Source organism: Prionailurus bengalensis, chromosome B2 (assembly GCF_016509475.1).
Source record: "Prionailurus bengalensis isolate Pbe53 chromosome B2, Fcat_Pben_1.1_paternal_pri, whole genome shotgun sequence".
Taxonomy (NCBI): domain Eukaryota; kingdom Metazoa; phylum Chordata; class Mammalia; order Carnivora; family Felidae; genus Prionailurus; species Prionailurus bengalensis.
The window spans coordinates 25,705,300-25,721,485 of NC_057349.1; the positions used below are offsets into that span (position 1 = coordinate 25,705,300).

The 16,186-nt window shown below is 41.3% G+C and overlaps 1 protein-coding gene across 4 annotated transcripts in view; it reads left to right on the plus strand.

The window, feature by feature from the left end:
• The first annotated feature begins 2,665 nt into the window (after nucleotides 1-2,665).
• Nucleotides 2,666-16,186, plus strand: part of SERPINB6 (serpin family B member 6) — a 31,220-nt gene continuing 17,699 nt past the window's right edge. The window contains exon 1 of one of the 4 annotated variants that reach the window (XM_043590944.1): nucleotides 2,666-2,806. The gene's annotated coding sequence lies outside the window, so the exon portion shown is untranslated. Of the gene's footprint in view, nucleotides 2,807-2,952; nucleotides 3,281-3,334; nucleotides 3,528-16,186 lie in introns of those variants that run through there. The other 3 variants (XM_043590947.1, XM_043590948.1, XM_043590946.1) reach the window with 3 other exon arrangements.

Below are 16,186 nucleotides of genomic sequence, written 5' to 3' on the forward strand. Positions count from 1 at the left end.
AGCATCCTTTCTTCTCTTTTTGTGTTAGGGTTGAAACGTCAGCAGAATAGAATGAATTTATTCAGGGTGATGTTTTAGTCACTGTTCGGGTCACGGGTGAGTTACTGTGCTGTACGCTAATGTCAAAACCAACTTGTGTTCAATGAGGTGAATACAGGTTGCCGAATGCTTTTTGAATGGGTTTTTGTCAATTTATTATTTCCAACATTTAAAAGGGGAATTATTTTCAAAAAGAAAACACAACCAAACAATATTTACCTGTGACAGTCCCAGATTCCTAAGTAAAATGAGCTGTGTTAGTATCATAATCAAGATTCTTGGTCAATCTTTATTTCCAATTTACTGATTGTAAATTCAGACTGCTTTATAAACACTTAAAAGGTTCTGTTTACTTTTATTTTACCTGGAGTACCAAAGTCCCAGTCCCCATCCAGGGAAGTCCTGGGAGATGAAAGGCCATACTGTTGCTGAGAGTCAGAGCTATATGGTTTCAGGCAGGGTTAACAACAGAGAGCAATTAAACTGGGATTGGAATGAAAAAGACATTCTCTGGAGCCAGATCTATTTGTTGACATCATTGCTGTATCTGAACTGAGTTTTCTAAACATTAGACACCAATGAATCACTGAGTACTACTGAGCAACTAGCCTTTGGCAAATGGTCTGGGATATTCTTGCCTTCCGCTCTACTGCTCTCTCTTCCTCCAGCCATCAGCTGGGACTGAATTGAAACTATACAAATACTGGAAGAAAACATTGGTGAACTGTATAATCTGGAGAACGAGTTTCTAACTATGAGTCAAAAATCTAGATGCAATAAAGGAAAAATCATTAAATTTGACTACATTAAAAACAAAAAATATGCCAAAATCACCAAAGCAATGTCAGAAAACAGATGAGAAGCTGGGAGAAAATATTTGCAACTTATACTACAAAGGACTAATGCTACTATATAAAGAGCATGTAAGAACTAAGAAGAAAAAGACCAAACAATTTTAAAAAATGAACAAAAGTCATGAACGGTTCATGGCGGGGTGGGAGGGGGGGACAAAACAACAAAGAGGCAATGCTTTTAAACATATGAAAAGATGTTCAACCTCACTCATAATACAGGATATGGTAATTAAAACTATAGGAGATAAAACATCTCTCCCCTATCAGATTGGTAAAAATCCAAAGCTGTCCATGTATTACTGTTAGTAAGGCTGTGAAGAAGCACTCAGATATAGCTGGGGAGAGGACAAAATGATACAAGCCCTATAGAGAGAAATTTGACAATAGCTAACAAAAATATATGTGTATTTGTCCTTTGACCTAACAATCCCATTTCTAGGAATCTAGGAATCTGGATTGGTGGATATTTCTCCATCAATACAAAAGAGTATTTACACTAATATCTTGCTACTGAAAGCATGGTCTACGGAACAGCAGCCTCAGCTACCTGGGTGCTTGTTAGAAATGCTGAGTCTCAGGACCTACTGAATCAGAATCTGCATTTTAACAATACCCCAGATCATTTACATGTGCATTCAAGCTTGAGAAGCACTGCACTAGGTTATTCGTGGCATTATTTGTAATGACCCAAATGGAAACAACCCAAATGGCCACCAGTGACACACGAAATACGATCAGCCATGAAAAGGAATAAGGATGCTGTGTAGCAAATACAGAGATTTCCAAAATTTATTGTCAAGTGAAAAAAGCAAGTTGCAGAACTATCGACAGATAACAAATGGATAGGTAATAGAATGACACTCTTTTGATAAGCGTGCACACGCATACACACATACATGTTGGCAAAAAGGTCAGCTGGAAAGACAAGCCTGAAGCTAAACAAAACTGGGTTGATATCTCTGGGCATTACTTTATGTTTCACTACTCCAAAAATAAAATTTAAACCGTCACAACTGGGAGAGGGATGCTACAGGCATGCAGTGGGTAGAGGGGCCAGGGATGCTGTTAAACATTCTGTAGTGCCACAGCACAACAAAGAATTATCCAGCTCAGGTGTTAACAGTGTCCATGTTGAGAAACCCTGGCCTAGGGTAAGGATGGAGGAAACGCAAAAACAATTTGAGGTTTCCAAAATTAAACTCATTGTTAACACGTGGCTAGCGTTTTCCCCTTCTCCTCTCACCTTTCCGTTCTCCATGACTGCTCCAAGGTGGCAAACATGGACTTTGTACACATTTGTATAATTTGTTAGTACCCTGGAGTTTAATTCACATGGGCCAGAAGACTACTGCATTATGAACACACAAGATGATCGCGTAGGCTTTATTAAAAATTTCTGTCCCGCACTGTGCAACTTATGCCTACGTACCAAGAACTGGCACTTTTCTGGTCACTGACAACATTAATTCACGGTCTCTTTACCAAGTCACAGTAAAGCGCTGGTGTGTCCGCGTACTGTCGCTCTCTGACTGAAAACTCCAGAGGTTTTCGTTTGATTCACCTACCTGGTGGCCCAGTAGGCGAGGTCAACGCAACTAGACTAGAAAAGTACGCGCGGCCCATAGGCCGGCCCCAGGGTGGCGGTCAAAATGCAGTGGAGTACGTGGCGCACACCTGGTCACCTCTCTTCACCGCCCTCCTGCGAGCCCCAGGCTGCTGAAGGACAGCCGCCCCGGGATCTGGGGATGGGCGGTGCGCTGGCTCGCTTCCCCTGACTCCGCCCGCCCTCCGGCCCCGAAGGTATTTGAGGCCCGGAGGTTCTCCCTTCTCTCCAGACCGCCGCGCTAACCCTCCGAGGTACCGTGTGGTGTGGGACCTGCCCCGGCCCGCGGGGACCTGTCCTCCACTCCAAGGCCAGGAAAGCGCCGGAGGCAGGGTGGGGCCGCGAGGGGCGCGTGGAGGGGCTGAGCTTGGTAGCTCAGGGATCAGGGTTTGCGGGGGACGGGGGCGTGGCCATGCGGGGCCCGGGGGCACGTAGGGAGGGCGTGGCCTCGCGGGGGTCGGGGACGCGCGTGGGGAGGGCGTGGCCTCCCGGGGTCGGGGCGCGCGTGGGTAGGGGCGTGGTCACGCGGGGCCGTGACCCTCGAAATCTTGACGGGGAGGGGGTGGGGTATGAGCGTTTGGGCTCGGGTTCCCTTGAGAAGCCCAGTGGTCTGGCGGACAGTGACACCATCTGGTGAGTAGTGTCTGGCCGCCCAGACCCGGACGCGCAGCCCCGCGTCCGCAGTGGAGGCAGCGGGAGCCGGCATGGGGGCTGCGCTGAGCGTCCAGAGCTGCTGCGCGGGGCCCCGCAGCCACAGGTGACCCCGCGAGGCCTCCGGCCACAGGTGACCTCGCCTGTTCTGTCCGCGAGGCGCCGGTCGTTGGGAACCCAGGGTAGGGGGCTTGGAGGCCTGAGAGAAGGCCAGGGGTCGGTGCCAAAGGCGGCCGAATTTGGGCTCCCCAGCGCCTATTCACTGAAACTGCTCCTTGGTGATCTTCCTGCCCACCTGGTGTGGCCTGCTGGCCTGTGTGGTCAGGTGCTTCGCAAATTCCGCAGCACCTTCCAGGTTACTCAGGCCTGCGAAGATAATCGTGAGCATCATTCCAGATATTGTTACCTCTGTTTTTTGGTTTTTTTTATTAAACTTACTGCAGACAAAATATTACAAGATGTGGTGTCTTCAGGGCTAAGAGGACAAAGGGGAAAATTTTAATCATACTTAGGGTTTGTGTGCTAGATGAAATTGGCACATGAATTACTTTCTTCCCCCTCTTCCCCACATAAAGCTCAAGTTTAGAAAAGAGAAGTATGGAAAATTAATGTTCATATGCTGCCAGGAATACCTAGATGCCAGGGTGGAACTGGGTCAGTGTTGGTACTTTTGCTGCCTGGGCCTGTACAACTGTACCTGGGGACAGGAATATGACCCGAGGCTACCTGCTTCCTCCTGGGTGTGGTTTAGGACTGGTGTGGTGAGATAGGATGAAATGAGAAAAATAACCTTGGATTCAACATTGTATTGCTGCATTGTATTTCTGGGGCTAAGAAATGTGCACTCTGACATGAATGAAACTGTTATCAGTATTACAGGGTGTGTTCCAGTATTGCATGATTACTTTTGAGTGATTGTATCCTTCGGTTTATACCATCACAGAGAAAGGGTGCAATTTTAGTCATACTTGGCCACATAAACTAAATATTTAAAATTATACAAGGCCAATTCCAATTCAAGGCATTTTATTACATTTTAGCATCTTATAGTTAGCTCCACCTGTAAGAATAGAGTGAAATTAGAATGAATGGAGTCATCATTATTTTCTGTTCATACTAAGAGCACCCTCTATCACACCAAGTGTGTGTTGTAAGACCTGGGGAGGGGTGGGGGAGGAACCACACACCTTATGTTTCCAAGCTTGCTGACCTGAGATCAGGCCTAGACAGAAGAAAGGAAATAGTGTATAATCCTACCCATTTGTTGAATACCCACTGTGTGCCAGACATTACTTTATTTAATCCTCACAGTAAACCTGCAAATAGAAGGAATCATCCAGGGACACCTGGGTGGCTCAGGTGGTTAAGCTTCTGACTTTGGCTCAGGTCACCATCTCATGGTTGGTGAGTTTGAGCTCTGAATGGGAATCTGTGCTGACAGCTCAGAGCCTGGAGCCTGCTTCAGATTGTGTCTGTCTCTCTCTGCCCCGCCCCCCCCCCCCCCCCCCCGACTTGTGCTCTGTCTCTCTCAAAAATAAATAAACATGAAAAAAACCTAAAAAAATAGAAAGAACCATCCCCTGTTTACATACTAGAGAACTGTTGTTCAGAGAAGTAAATACACATATGCTTACACACAGTATACACACAAGTACACCAGAAAACAAAGGTAGGGATGAAGCGGAAGCCCACGTCTCCATTAAGCCAATCTTTAAATGGTTGGATTTTGTAGGAAATTAAGGCATCTTTAATCCAAGAAGCACAAATAGTGACACCTTAAAAAGTTAACAATCAGTTGAATCAAATCAATTGTGAACAATAATTGCTCAAAGATACTGATAGTGCTATGGGGAAAATAATAGTGCTAGGATAGATTTGATTTGTTAGTCTTGTTTTATACACACACTCATATGTGAAATAGAAAACCTTACTACCCAATTTTTATGTTTGTGATTAAGTATTGTTTTTATTTTTAAAAGGTACACTGTTATTAAAACCATAAATAACTTTGGAATATATAATGCATTTTGCACGTGTATGTGTGCATCTGTGTGTTGTGTATGAAGGACACTTTTGGCTGTCTTACTGAAACCAAAATAGTAGGGACTTGGAAAGCCAGTGATAGGTGTTGAGTTTCCAATGTGATCTGTGAGATATGCATCCTTATTACTGGCGTGTTCATTGAATGGATAAGAGAAATCTTGCACTTCCTTAAAAAAAAAAAAAAAGAAATCCCACACTATAAAAATCTCACTAGATTGTTTATAATTTTCTTTGATATTTGAAATATTGTAGTGAGTGGTAAACTATTTAAATTTGAGTTTATTTTTGTTTCTCTTCTAGAACTAAGATCACTTTGCTCTTTTATGATTATTAAGAATTTTTATGTTATTACAAAGTGATAATGAAAGTTGTTCTATGATTATGTACTAGTGGCCTATAATTAGTGGGCTATTTTCAAATTCACATTTTATGGGGCGCCTGGGTGGCTCAGTTGGTTAAGCGGCCGACTTCAGCTCAGGTCAGGTCATGATCTCGCGGTCCGTGATTTCGAGCCCCGCGTCGGGCTCTGTGCTGACAGCTCAGAGCCTGGAGCCTGTTTCAGATTCTGTGTCTCCCTCTCTCTGACCCTCCCTTGTTCATGCTCTGTCTCTCTCTGTCTCAAAAATAAATAAAACGTTAAAAAAAATTAAAAAAAAAAACCAAATTCACATTTTAGGACAAGATGGATTTTAATAAATAGCATTCAATGCTTGGGCATTTATTTCACCAGTAAAAGAGGAATTGGGTAATAGCCAAATAAATGGCTTTTAAACATTATTGTTTAACTCTGCTCACAAAAGTAGTTGGTAAATTTGTGATCATATGTGTTCAGTTCCTTTCTCTCATAAAACTCTACTAAAAATGACATCAAGGAGCCCTTGAAAGCATTAAAAACAAATGACAAAGAAAAGGAGAGGGGACAAACAGTGGCCAAGTGATGTCAGAATTTGGGAGGAAAGTGATGGAGGAGGAGTTCCATGACAGTGGTCAAGGTTGGAGGCTCCAGTACCTGCAAAGGCAGGAATGAAGTGCAGGGCTGCAAAATGGGGCCCTGTTAGAAAGCGTGTTGCCAGATCCATTAGACCCCATGGTATCCCTGCACCTGGCAACTAGGTAGCCACCTGCAAGAAGATCGGGTTTCAGCCATATGGGATCTGATGCTCAAACTCAGGGACCCCAAGCACTGGGTTGAATTGAGGAGATTACTGATCTGATAGAAATTCCCCAGCCCTACCCTGCTTGCTTCCAGAACACCACCAGCAGCTAGATCAGAAGGTTCCTCCCATTTGCTGTACAACAACAAAAAAATGCAGGGATCAGGTGATCACACTGCCTGAAAGCCTCCAGCTGACTTCCTCTCCATGTAAACAGAATTTGCAACATTGTTTGTGTTTTCCTCTTAAATGTGACTGCTCCCCAAAGATTGTCCCCCATTTGTGGGAAGCCTGTGTATGAAATAGACTTAGATAAAGCAAACACCAACCACAGTAACAGCAACAACAAAAGCCTCAGAGAGAGACTGTGAGTGTAGGGAGCAGAAGACAGCTCAATAAACTGTAATGTTGTTCTCCAAGGAATTGGAATGGAGGGCTGTAAAGAAGGAACAGCAGACAATAAGGAGAAATCCTTCGAAATCAAAAATATAATGGCTCAAGTTAGAAAAAAATCAGTAGAAAACTTGGAAGATAAAGTCATGGACATCCTTCTGGAAATGGAACAAAAATGGCACTGTGATGGAAAATGCAAGAGAAGAAGAGAAGAAAGAGCAGAGCTTTCCACCTCTGAAGCAAGCAGCCTTGCCCATCTCACAGCACCCTACAAATACTGTTTTCAGTGTGTGCCGTGATGAAGGCGCTTAGTATCTGGTAGATCAGTACACGAGTTCTAGTATCTGACTAATAGAGGATACAGAAAAAGAGAACAGAGTCAGTCTGAGGGAACTAACTCCTGACTTAATTTTTTTCCCAGAGAGGAAGGAAAATTTGAATTGCTAGATTGGAAGGGTCCCCCAAGTGCACAGCAAAATAAGTAAATGGGGCCCCTCTTAAGGACACACTGTGACATCTCAGAACATCAGGGATAAGGATAAGAATTTGTGAGCTTTTTAAGAATGAGGATGTGGGGAAGGGGGAATGGAACTGGGGTCAGAACGTCATCAGACTTCCCAACAGCAGAGCTGAAGGCTGGAAAGCAATAAAGCAATGTGTCAGAAATTTGGATGTAAAATAATGTGTAGTGCATTCCAGACCCTGAGAAACTGTCAGTCATATGGAATGGTAAAGACTTCTGGGCATGCAAGATCCCAAAATGTATGCATTCTGTTTTAGAAAACTATTGGACGATTTCCTTCATCAAAATGAGGTAAACAATGAAGCAGGAAGACATTGGGGTCTGACACAAAGGGTATTTTTAACAAAGAGATACCTCAGAGAAGATAGCAGTGTGGCAGGCTGAAGAGCAGTCCAAAATGTGGCTGATCAACACGTGTTGTTGTATCAACACGTAGGTATAGTGAAAGAGAAAAGTGATGCACTTGCAGCCCAGATGAACACCTCTAAGTGCAATTATGTTTTATTTTATTTTTAATTTTTTGTATTTAAAAAAATTTTTTTAATGTTTATTTATGTTTTGAGAGAGAGAGAGAGAGAGAGACAGAGTGTGAGCGGGGGAGGGGCAGAGAGCCAGAGGGAGACACAGAATCTGAAGCAGGCTCCAGGCTCTGAGCTGTCAGCACAGAACCTGATGCGGGGATCGAACCCACAAGCTGTGAGATCATGACCTGAGCCAAAGTCAGATGCTTAACTGACTGAGCCACCCAGGTGCCCCTAAGTGCAATTATGTTTTAGAAAAATTAGGTGTATAAAAACTTTATGTGGCAGTCTCATTTACAGCATAGCATCTTAAGGACTTGCAAGGAAACCTCTATCCAGCTTTGTCCACGGGTGTGGCCCAAACAATAACACCAAAACTCACACTCCTTGAAGATTCAGATTTCGTATTTACAATTCTCCATTAAAAGAAACCAGGAGAAGGGCTGATACCTCATGTCTTTGGACTGGAAATAAAATAGATAGGTAAGTAGATAGATAGATAGATAGATAGATAGATAGATAGATAAAGAACCAGGGTTGTTGCCCTAGAGCAGGGATGTTTGAGATCAACATGTCAAGATAAAATAATCAATTTCAAGAGACCCCCCCACTAGCACAGTTAATGACAGTTTGAGCACCAACAAGAAAACCAAGATCAGCTAATTTAAATGCATTGTCAAAATACCCGAGTCCATTAATAAGTTCAGATGAGGCAGACAAAATGAGTTTTAAAAAGGCACAGAAGAATTTGAATAATGTTTTTCAGGAAATGCTGTGTGATGATCCATATGTGATTGTTATGTAAAAAGTTCTGTTATTCCAGGTTCCTAGGCTAACAAGCACAGTAGTTCTACAACCATAAAGGCCTAAAAATTCAACTAAAGTACTTATAGACAGAGTCTACAATGCAGGTAGAGAAAAATGCATAGCACTTCATTTTAAAGAAAGACATTGGGTTACCAGGAACTGAAATTTGGTGTTTGGATGAGGCCTTGTAAAATCCCAGCAAAGGGAGAAGTGAAGCTCAAAACTCCCCCACTTACTGGAATGTGCTGGTTACTCACTAGAGTGAGTGCTGGGTTCCAAGGAGCAGCTGGGATGGCATGGTGACCAAGAATCAGGCTCTCTGTGTTTGTGTGTGTGGGGGGGAGATGGTCCCAAAGCATTAATATCACCTTAGGAAATATATAAGAAGATATAACAAAGTTAAAATATGTTAAACCCGTGGTGTTAATACTTGAGCACAGGGGTAGAAAATGAGTTTGTAACTAATGTTTTGTGTCTTAAAAAAATTTTTTTTTTGTTTATTTTTGAGAGAGAGACAGAGCATGAGCTGGGGAGGGGCAGAGAGCAGGGAGGCATAGAATCTGAAGCAGGCTCCAGGCTCTGAGCTGTTAGCACAGAGCCGGATGCCGGGCTCGAGATCACGAGCTGCGAGATCATGACCTGAGCGGAAGTCTGATGCTTAACCAACTGAGCCACCCAGGTGCCCATTTTGTGTATTTTTATTTTTATTTATTTTTTTAATTTTATTTTTTATTTTTTAAAATTTACATCCAAATTAGTTAGCATATGGTGCAATAATGATTTCAGGAGTAGATTCCTTAGTGCCCCTTACCCATTTAGCCCATCCCTCCTCCCACAACCCGTCCAGCAACCCTCAGTTTGTTCTCCATATTTATGAGTCTCTTCTGTTTTGTCCCCCTCCCTGTTTTTGTATTATTTTTGTTTCCCTTCCCTTATGTTCATCTGTTTTGTCTCTTAAAGTCCTCATATGAGTGAAGTAATATGATTTTTGTCTTTTCTCTGACTAATTTCACTTAGCATAATATCCTCCAGTTCCATCCCCGTAGTTGCAAATGGCAAGACTTCATTCTTTTTGATTGCCGAATAATACTCCATTGTATATATATACCACATCTTCTTTATCCATTCATCCATCGAGGGACATTTGGGCTCTTTCCATACTTTGGCTATTGTTTATAGTGCTGCTATAAACATGGGGGTGCACATGTCCCTTCGAAACAGCACACCTATATCCTGTGGATAAATGCCTAGTAGTGCAATTGCTGGGTGGTAGGGTAGTTCTGTTTTTAGTTTTTTGAGGAACCTCCATACTGTTTTCCAGAGTGACTGTACCAGCTTGCATTCCCATGTTTTGTATATTTTTAAACGTGTTTGAAAGTCTTAGGTTATCCTAGCTTATTGGATTTGTAAGTCTTGATTTATAAGGTTTATAGAAGTCTAAATGTTTACTAAGGTTTAAACATTTTTAAGTTTGCTTTAAATATTTATTTTTTTCATTTTTTTAATGTTTATTCCTGGGGCGCCTGGGTGGCGCAGTCGGTTAAGCGTCCCACTTCAGCCAGGTCACGATCTCGCGGTCCGGGAGTTCGAGCCCCGCGTCAGGCTCTGGGCTGATGGCTCAGAGCCTGGAGCCTGTTTCCGATTCTGTGTCTCCCTCTCTCTGCCCCTCCCCCGTTCATGCTCTGTCTCTCTCTGTCCCAAAAATAAATAAATGTTGAAAAAAAATAAAAAAAAAAAGAAGCTTTTAGTTTGATGTATTCTCACTTGTTTATTTTTGATTATGTTGCCTGTGTTTTAGGTGTTATATCCAAAAACTCATTACCAAGACTCATGTCAAGGAGCTTTGTTTCTATGTTTTATTCTATGAGTTTCATGGTTTTTGGTCCTACATTTAAGTTTTTTTATCCATTTTGCATTAATTTTTGTGAGTGGTATAAGATATGAGTCCAATTTCCTTTTTTTTTTTTTAAATATGTGAATATCCAATTATCCCAGCACTATTTATTGAAAAGACTGTCTTTCCTCCACTGAGTATTCTTGGCTCCCTTGTCAACTCTTAGGTGACTGTATATGCTTGGGTTTATTTCTGGGCTCTTGATTCTGTTCCATTGGTCTATTGCCAGTTTTTTTTGCCAGTACCATACTATTTTGCTGACTATAGCTTTATAGTATAGCTTGAAAGCAGGAAGTGTGATACCTCCTGCTTTGTTCTTCCTAAGGATCTCTTTGTCTATTCAGGATCTTCTGTGGTTCCATATAAATTTAGGAGTGTTTTTTATACCTCTATAAAAAATACTCTCAGGATCTTGATAGGGATTGCCTTGAATCTACAGATGGCATTTGGTAGCATTGACATTTTAACAATATTAATTCTTCCAATCCGTGAACATGGGATAGCTTTCCATTAATTTGTGTCTTTGTCAATTTTTTTCATCAACATCTTAATGATTTTCAGCCCAGATATCTTTCATCTCCTTAGTTAAATTTATTCCTAAGTATTTTATTACTTCTAATGCTATTATAAATGATACCTATTTGTTTTTTTCCAACAATTTTGTTGTTAGTGTATAGAAATGCTATTGATTTGTGCATGTTAATTTTGTGTTCTGCAACTTTATAGAATTCATTGATTAGATGTAACAGTTTTTGGTTGAGTCTATAACATTTTCTATATGTAGAATCATGCCTGCAAATAGAGACAGTTTTACTTTTTCCTTTTAAATTCTGATAACCTTTTATTTCTTTTTCTTGCCTGATTGCTCTAGTTAGGACTTCCAGTACTATACTAAATAGGAGTGGTGAGAGTGGGCAGCCTTGTCTTGTTACTGATTTTAGGGAAGAGCTTTCATCCTTCCACTGTTTAGTATGATGTTAGCTGTGGGCTTGTCATACATGACCTTTGTTATGTTGTGATATGTTACTTCTATGCCTAATTTGTTAAGAGCTTTTATCATAAAAGATGATCTTATGGTTCTTTTCTTTCATTCTGTCAATGTGTTGTATCACATTGATTGATTTGTGTATGTTTAACCATCCTTGCATCCCAGGGATAAACCCAAGGGATCATGGTGAATTATCATTTTATTTATTTATTTATTTATTTATTTATTTATTATTTTAAAAAAAATTATTTATTTTTAATTTACATCCAAGTTAGCATATAGTACAACAATGATTTCAGGAGTAGATTCCTTAATGCCCCTTACTCATTTAGCCCATTCCCCCATCACAACTCCTCCAGCAACCTTCTGTTCTCTGTATTTAAGAGTTTCTTGTGTTTTGTCCCCCTCCCTGTTTTTATATTATTTTTGCTTCCCTTTCCTTATGTTTATCTGTTTTGTATCTTAAATTTCTCATATGAGAGAAGTCATATGACATTTGTCTTTCTCTGACTAATTTCACTTAGCATAATACCCTCTATTTCCATTCACATAGTTGCAAATGGCAAGATTTAGTTCTTTTTGATTGCCAAGTAATTCTCCATTGTGTGTGTGTGTGTGTGTGTGTGTGTGTGTGTGTGTGTATTATATACATATATAATATATACACACTGCATCTTCTTTATCCATTCATCTGTCAATAGACATTTGGGCTCTTTCCTTACTTTGGCTATTGTCGATAGCACTGCTGTAAATATTGGAGTGCATGTGCCCCTTTGAAACAGCACACCTGTATCCCTTGGATAAATACCTAGTAATGAAATTTCTGGGTCGTAGGGTAGTTCTATTTTTTAATTTCTTGAGGAACCTCCATACTGTTTTCCAGAGTGGCTGCACCAGTTTGCATTCCCACCATCAATGCAAAAGAGATCCTCTTTCTCCGCATCCTTGCCAACACCTGTTGTTGCCTGAGTTGTTAATTTAGCCACTCTGACAGGTGTGAGGTGGTATGTCATTGTGGTTTTGATTTGTATTTCCCTGATGATGAGTGATGTTGAGCATTTTCTCATGTGTCGGTTGGCCATCTGGATGTCTTCTTTGGAGAAGTGTCTATTCATGTCTTTTGCCCATTTCTTCATTGGATTATTTGTTTTTTGGGTGTTGAGTTTGATAAGTTCTTTATAGATTTTGGATTCTAACCCTTTATCTGATATGTCATTTGCAGATATCTTCTTCCCTTCCATTGGTTGCTGTTTAGTTTTACTGATTGTTTCCTTCGCTGTTCAGAAGCTTTTTATCTTGATGAGGTCCCAATAGTTCATTTTTGTTTTTGTTTCCCTTGCCTCTGGATATGTTTTGAGTAAGAAGTTGCTGCGGCCGAGGTCAAAGAGATTTTTGCCTGCTTTCTCCTCTAGGATTTTGATGGCTTCCTGCCTTATATTTAGGTCTTTTATCCATTTTGAATTTATTTTTGTGTATGGTGTAAGAAAGTGGTCCAGGTTCATTTTTCTGCATGTCGCTGTCCAGTTTTCCCAGCACCATTTGCTGAAGAGACTGTCTTTATTCCATTGGATATTCTTCCCTGCTTTGTCAAAGATTAGTTGGCCATTCATTTGTGGGTCCGTTTCTGGGTTTTCTATTCTGTTTCATTGATCTGAGTGTCAGTTTTTGTGCCAGTGCCATACTGACTTGATGACTACAGTTTTGTAATATAGCTTGAAGTCTGGGATTTTGATGCGTTCAGGTTTGGTTTTCTTTTTCAAGATTGCTTTGGCTATTCTGGGTCCTTTCTGGTTCCATAAAAATTGTAGGATTGTTTGTTCTAGCTCTGTGAAGAATGCTGGTGTTATTTTGATAGGGATTGCTGAATGATCATTTTAATATGCTGCTGAAATCAGTTTGCTAGTATTTTATTAATTTTTGCCTCTACATTTGTCAAAGATGTTGGCCTATAGTTGTCTTCCCTAATAGTAGGGAAAGCCTTTTCTGGTTTTGGTATCAGGATAATGCTGGCCTTATTAAATGAATTTAGGAGTGTTCTCTTCTCTTTGAGTTTGAGAAGGATTGGTATTAATTCTTTAAATGTTTGGTAAAATTCACCAGTGAAGCCTTATGGTTCTGGCCTTTTCTTTGTTGAGAGATTTTTGATTACTAATTCAATCTCCTTTCTAGTAATTGGTCTATTCAGGTTTTTCTATTTCTTCCTGATTCAGGTTTTGTAAGTTTTATGTTTCTAAGAATTTTTCCATTTCTGCTAGGTTGTCCAGTTTATTGGTATATAGTTATTCCTAGTAACCTCTTATGATCCTTTGAATTTCCTTTTTAAATTAAAAAAAATTTTTTTTAAATTTATTTTTGAGAGAGAGAGAGATAGCATGAGCAGGGGAGGGACACAGAGAGAGGGAGGCACAGAATCCAAAGACAGGCTCTGAGCTTAGCTCAGAGCCTGACGCATTTAGCGTTTAGCCCTTTAGCATTTCTTGTAAGTCAGATCTGGTGGTAATGAAATGTCTCAGCTTTTATTTGTGTGAGAAAGTCTTTATAACTTCTTTGTTTCTGAAGGAGAGCTTCATTGGCCATAGAATTGTTGACAGGTTTTGTTTCTTTGTTTTTCAATACTTTAAATGTCATCCCATTTTCTCCTGGCCTGAAAAGTTTCTGTTGAGAAATCTGTTCATAGTCTTACAAGGGTTCCCTTAAGGATGTAACTTCTCTATTTTCTCTTGCTGCTCTTAAAAATTCTTTCTTTGTTGACTATTCAATTATGGTTGTTGGTGTAGCCCTTATTCAGGTTCAAGCTATTTGGGGTTCTTTGGGTCTCATGGATGTAGACATCCATTTCTCTCCCCAAGTTTGGGAAGTTTTCAGCCATTATTGCTTTAAATAAACTCCCTGTCGCTTTATTTCTCTTCTCCCTCTGGAATTCTCATAATGCAAATATTGTTTCTTTTTGTTGTGTCCTATAGTTCCTATGGACTTGCTTCACAGAAAATTTTTGTTTCTCCTAACTTTCAATGTCTAGTCCTCCAGATCACTGATTGTTTTGTCTGCATGAACAAGTCTACCCACTTACTTACTTACTTACTTATTTATTATTCGAGAGAGAGTGCACAAGTTTTGGGAGAGGGGCTGAGGGGGAGAGAGAGAGAATCTCAAGCAGGCTCCACACTCAGCATGGAGCCCAATGCAGGGCTCAGTCCCATGACCCCAGGATTGTGATCTGAGCTGAAATCCAAGAGTCAGACACTGACTGAGCCACCCAGGTGCCCCAGGTCAAGTCTACCTTTGAAACTCCTGAATTCTTCAGTTCAGTTGTTGTACTTTCAACTCTAGGATTTCAGTTTTCTGGGGTTTTATGGTGGTTGTTATTTCCTTTCAGACTTCTCATTTTGTTCATGCATTGTTTCCCTAATTTTGTTTAGTTGTGTGTCACCATTTTCTTTTTGTTCACTAAGCTTCCTTAAGAGGATTATTCTGATTTCTTTTTATGACAGTTTATAGATCTCCATTTATTTTAGGTCAGTTACTGGAGCTTTATTAGTTTCCTTTCATGGTCTCATATTTACCTGATTAATCATGATCTTGATTCCTTATGTTGGTATTTGTGCACTTGATGAATGGGGTTCCTCATCTAGACTTTATAGATTTGTTTTGGGAGAGACAGCTCTCCATCAGTAAGCCCAGCTGAGTTTCTGGCTACATCTGCTGCTAATGTTTTGGGGCATGTAGGGCTTATTATTATGGTCTCTTTTGGGGTGAGGCAACTGTTTGAGCTCTGAAGATGGAAATGGTGGGGTACCACTGGCTAAGAACAGTTGGATAGGACTACTGGCTTGGTTCCCTACCTAAGTGAGGCTATAGGATAGGCTCAGCAGTTGCTTGCATTTTCTGGTCTGGCTTTGTAGATGGTCAGGACTGGGTACTACATTCAGTAGTAGTTGGGGCTGTGAATTAATAACTTCCTGCCTTGGCAGGACAGCCAGCCAGAACCCAGGGACTATACAACTCATTGTTTGGGGGCTGAATCAGGCCAGAGCATGCACTGAGTTCCCTGCTCAGGGGAGGCCACTGGTTTCACTCTGCAGATGGTAGAAGGCACAGGCAGTGCTCTCTGTTCAAGTGCCTCTGTGTGTAGGGATGTTTTTCATGTGCTCTGGTTAGGTTCCCTGGTTGGACAGGCTGAAGGCTATATTCAACAAGTGGGGCTATGAATAAAAATCCCTGTTCCAAGGCAGTGGGAGAAGCAGGTCTAGAGTTAGTAAAACTCTTTGTTGTCTTTTTTTTTTTTTTTAAGAGATAGAAAAGGAACAAAGGAGAGAGGGAGAAGGAGGGAGAGAGGGAGAAGGAGAGAGAGAGAATCTTAAGCAGGCTCCACACCCAGTGTGGAGCCTGACACAAGGCAGGGCAGGATCTCATGACTCTGAGATCATGACCCGAGATGAAATCAGGAGTCAGACACTTAATCAGCTGAGCCACCCAGGGGCCCAAAACTCTTTGTTGTCTTAACTCAAGCTGATCCACACCCTAATTTCCCTGCTAAACAGGGCCACTGGCTTTACTCTGTAGATTCTCAGCTCTATCTGCCCTTCTCTTGGCTCAGCACCCCTGGGCTACACAGCTCCCAGGAGTTGTCTCCAGCCCTTTTATTCAGGTGGGGCCAGAAGATACTCTCCACAGGCAGGTGGGGCTGTGATTCAGCTACCTTGCCTGGGTGGGAGA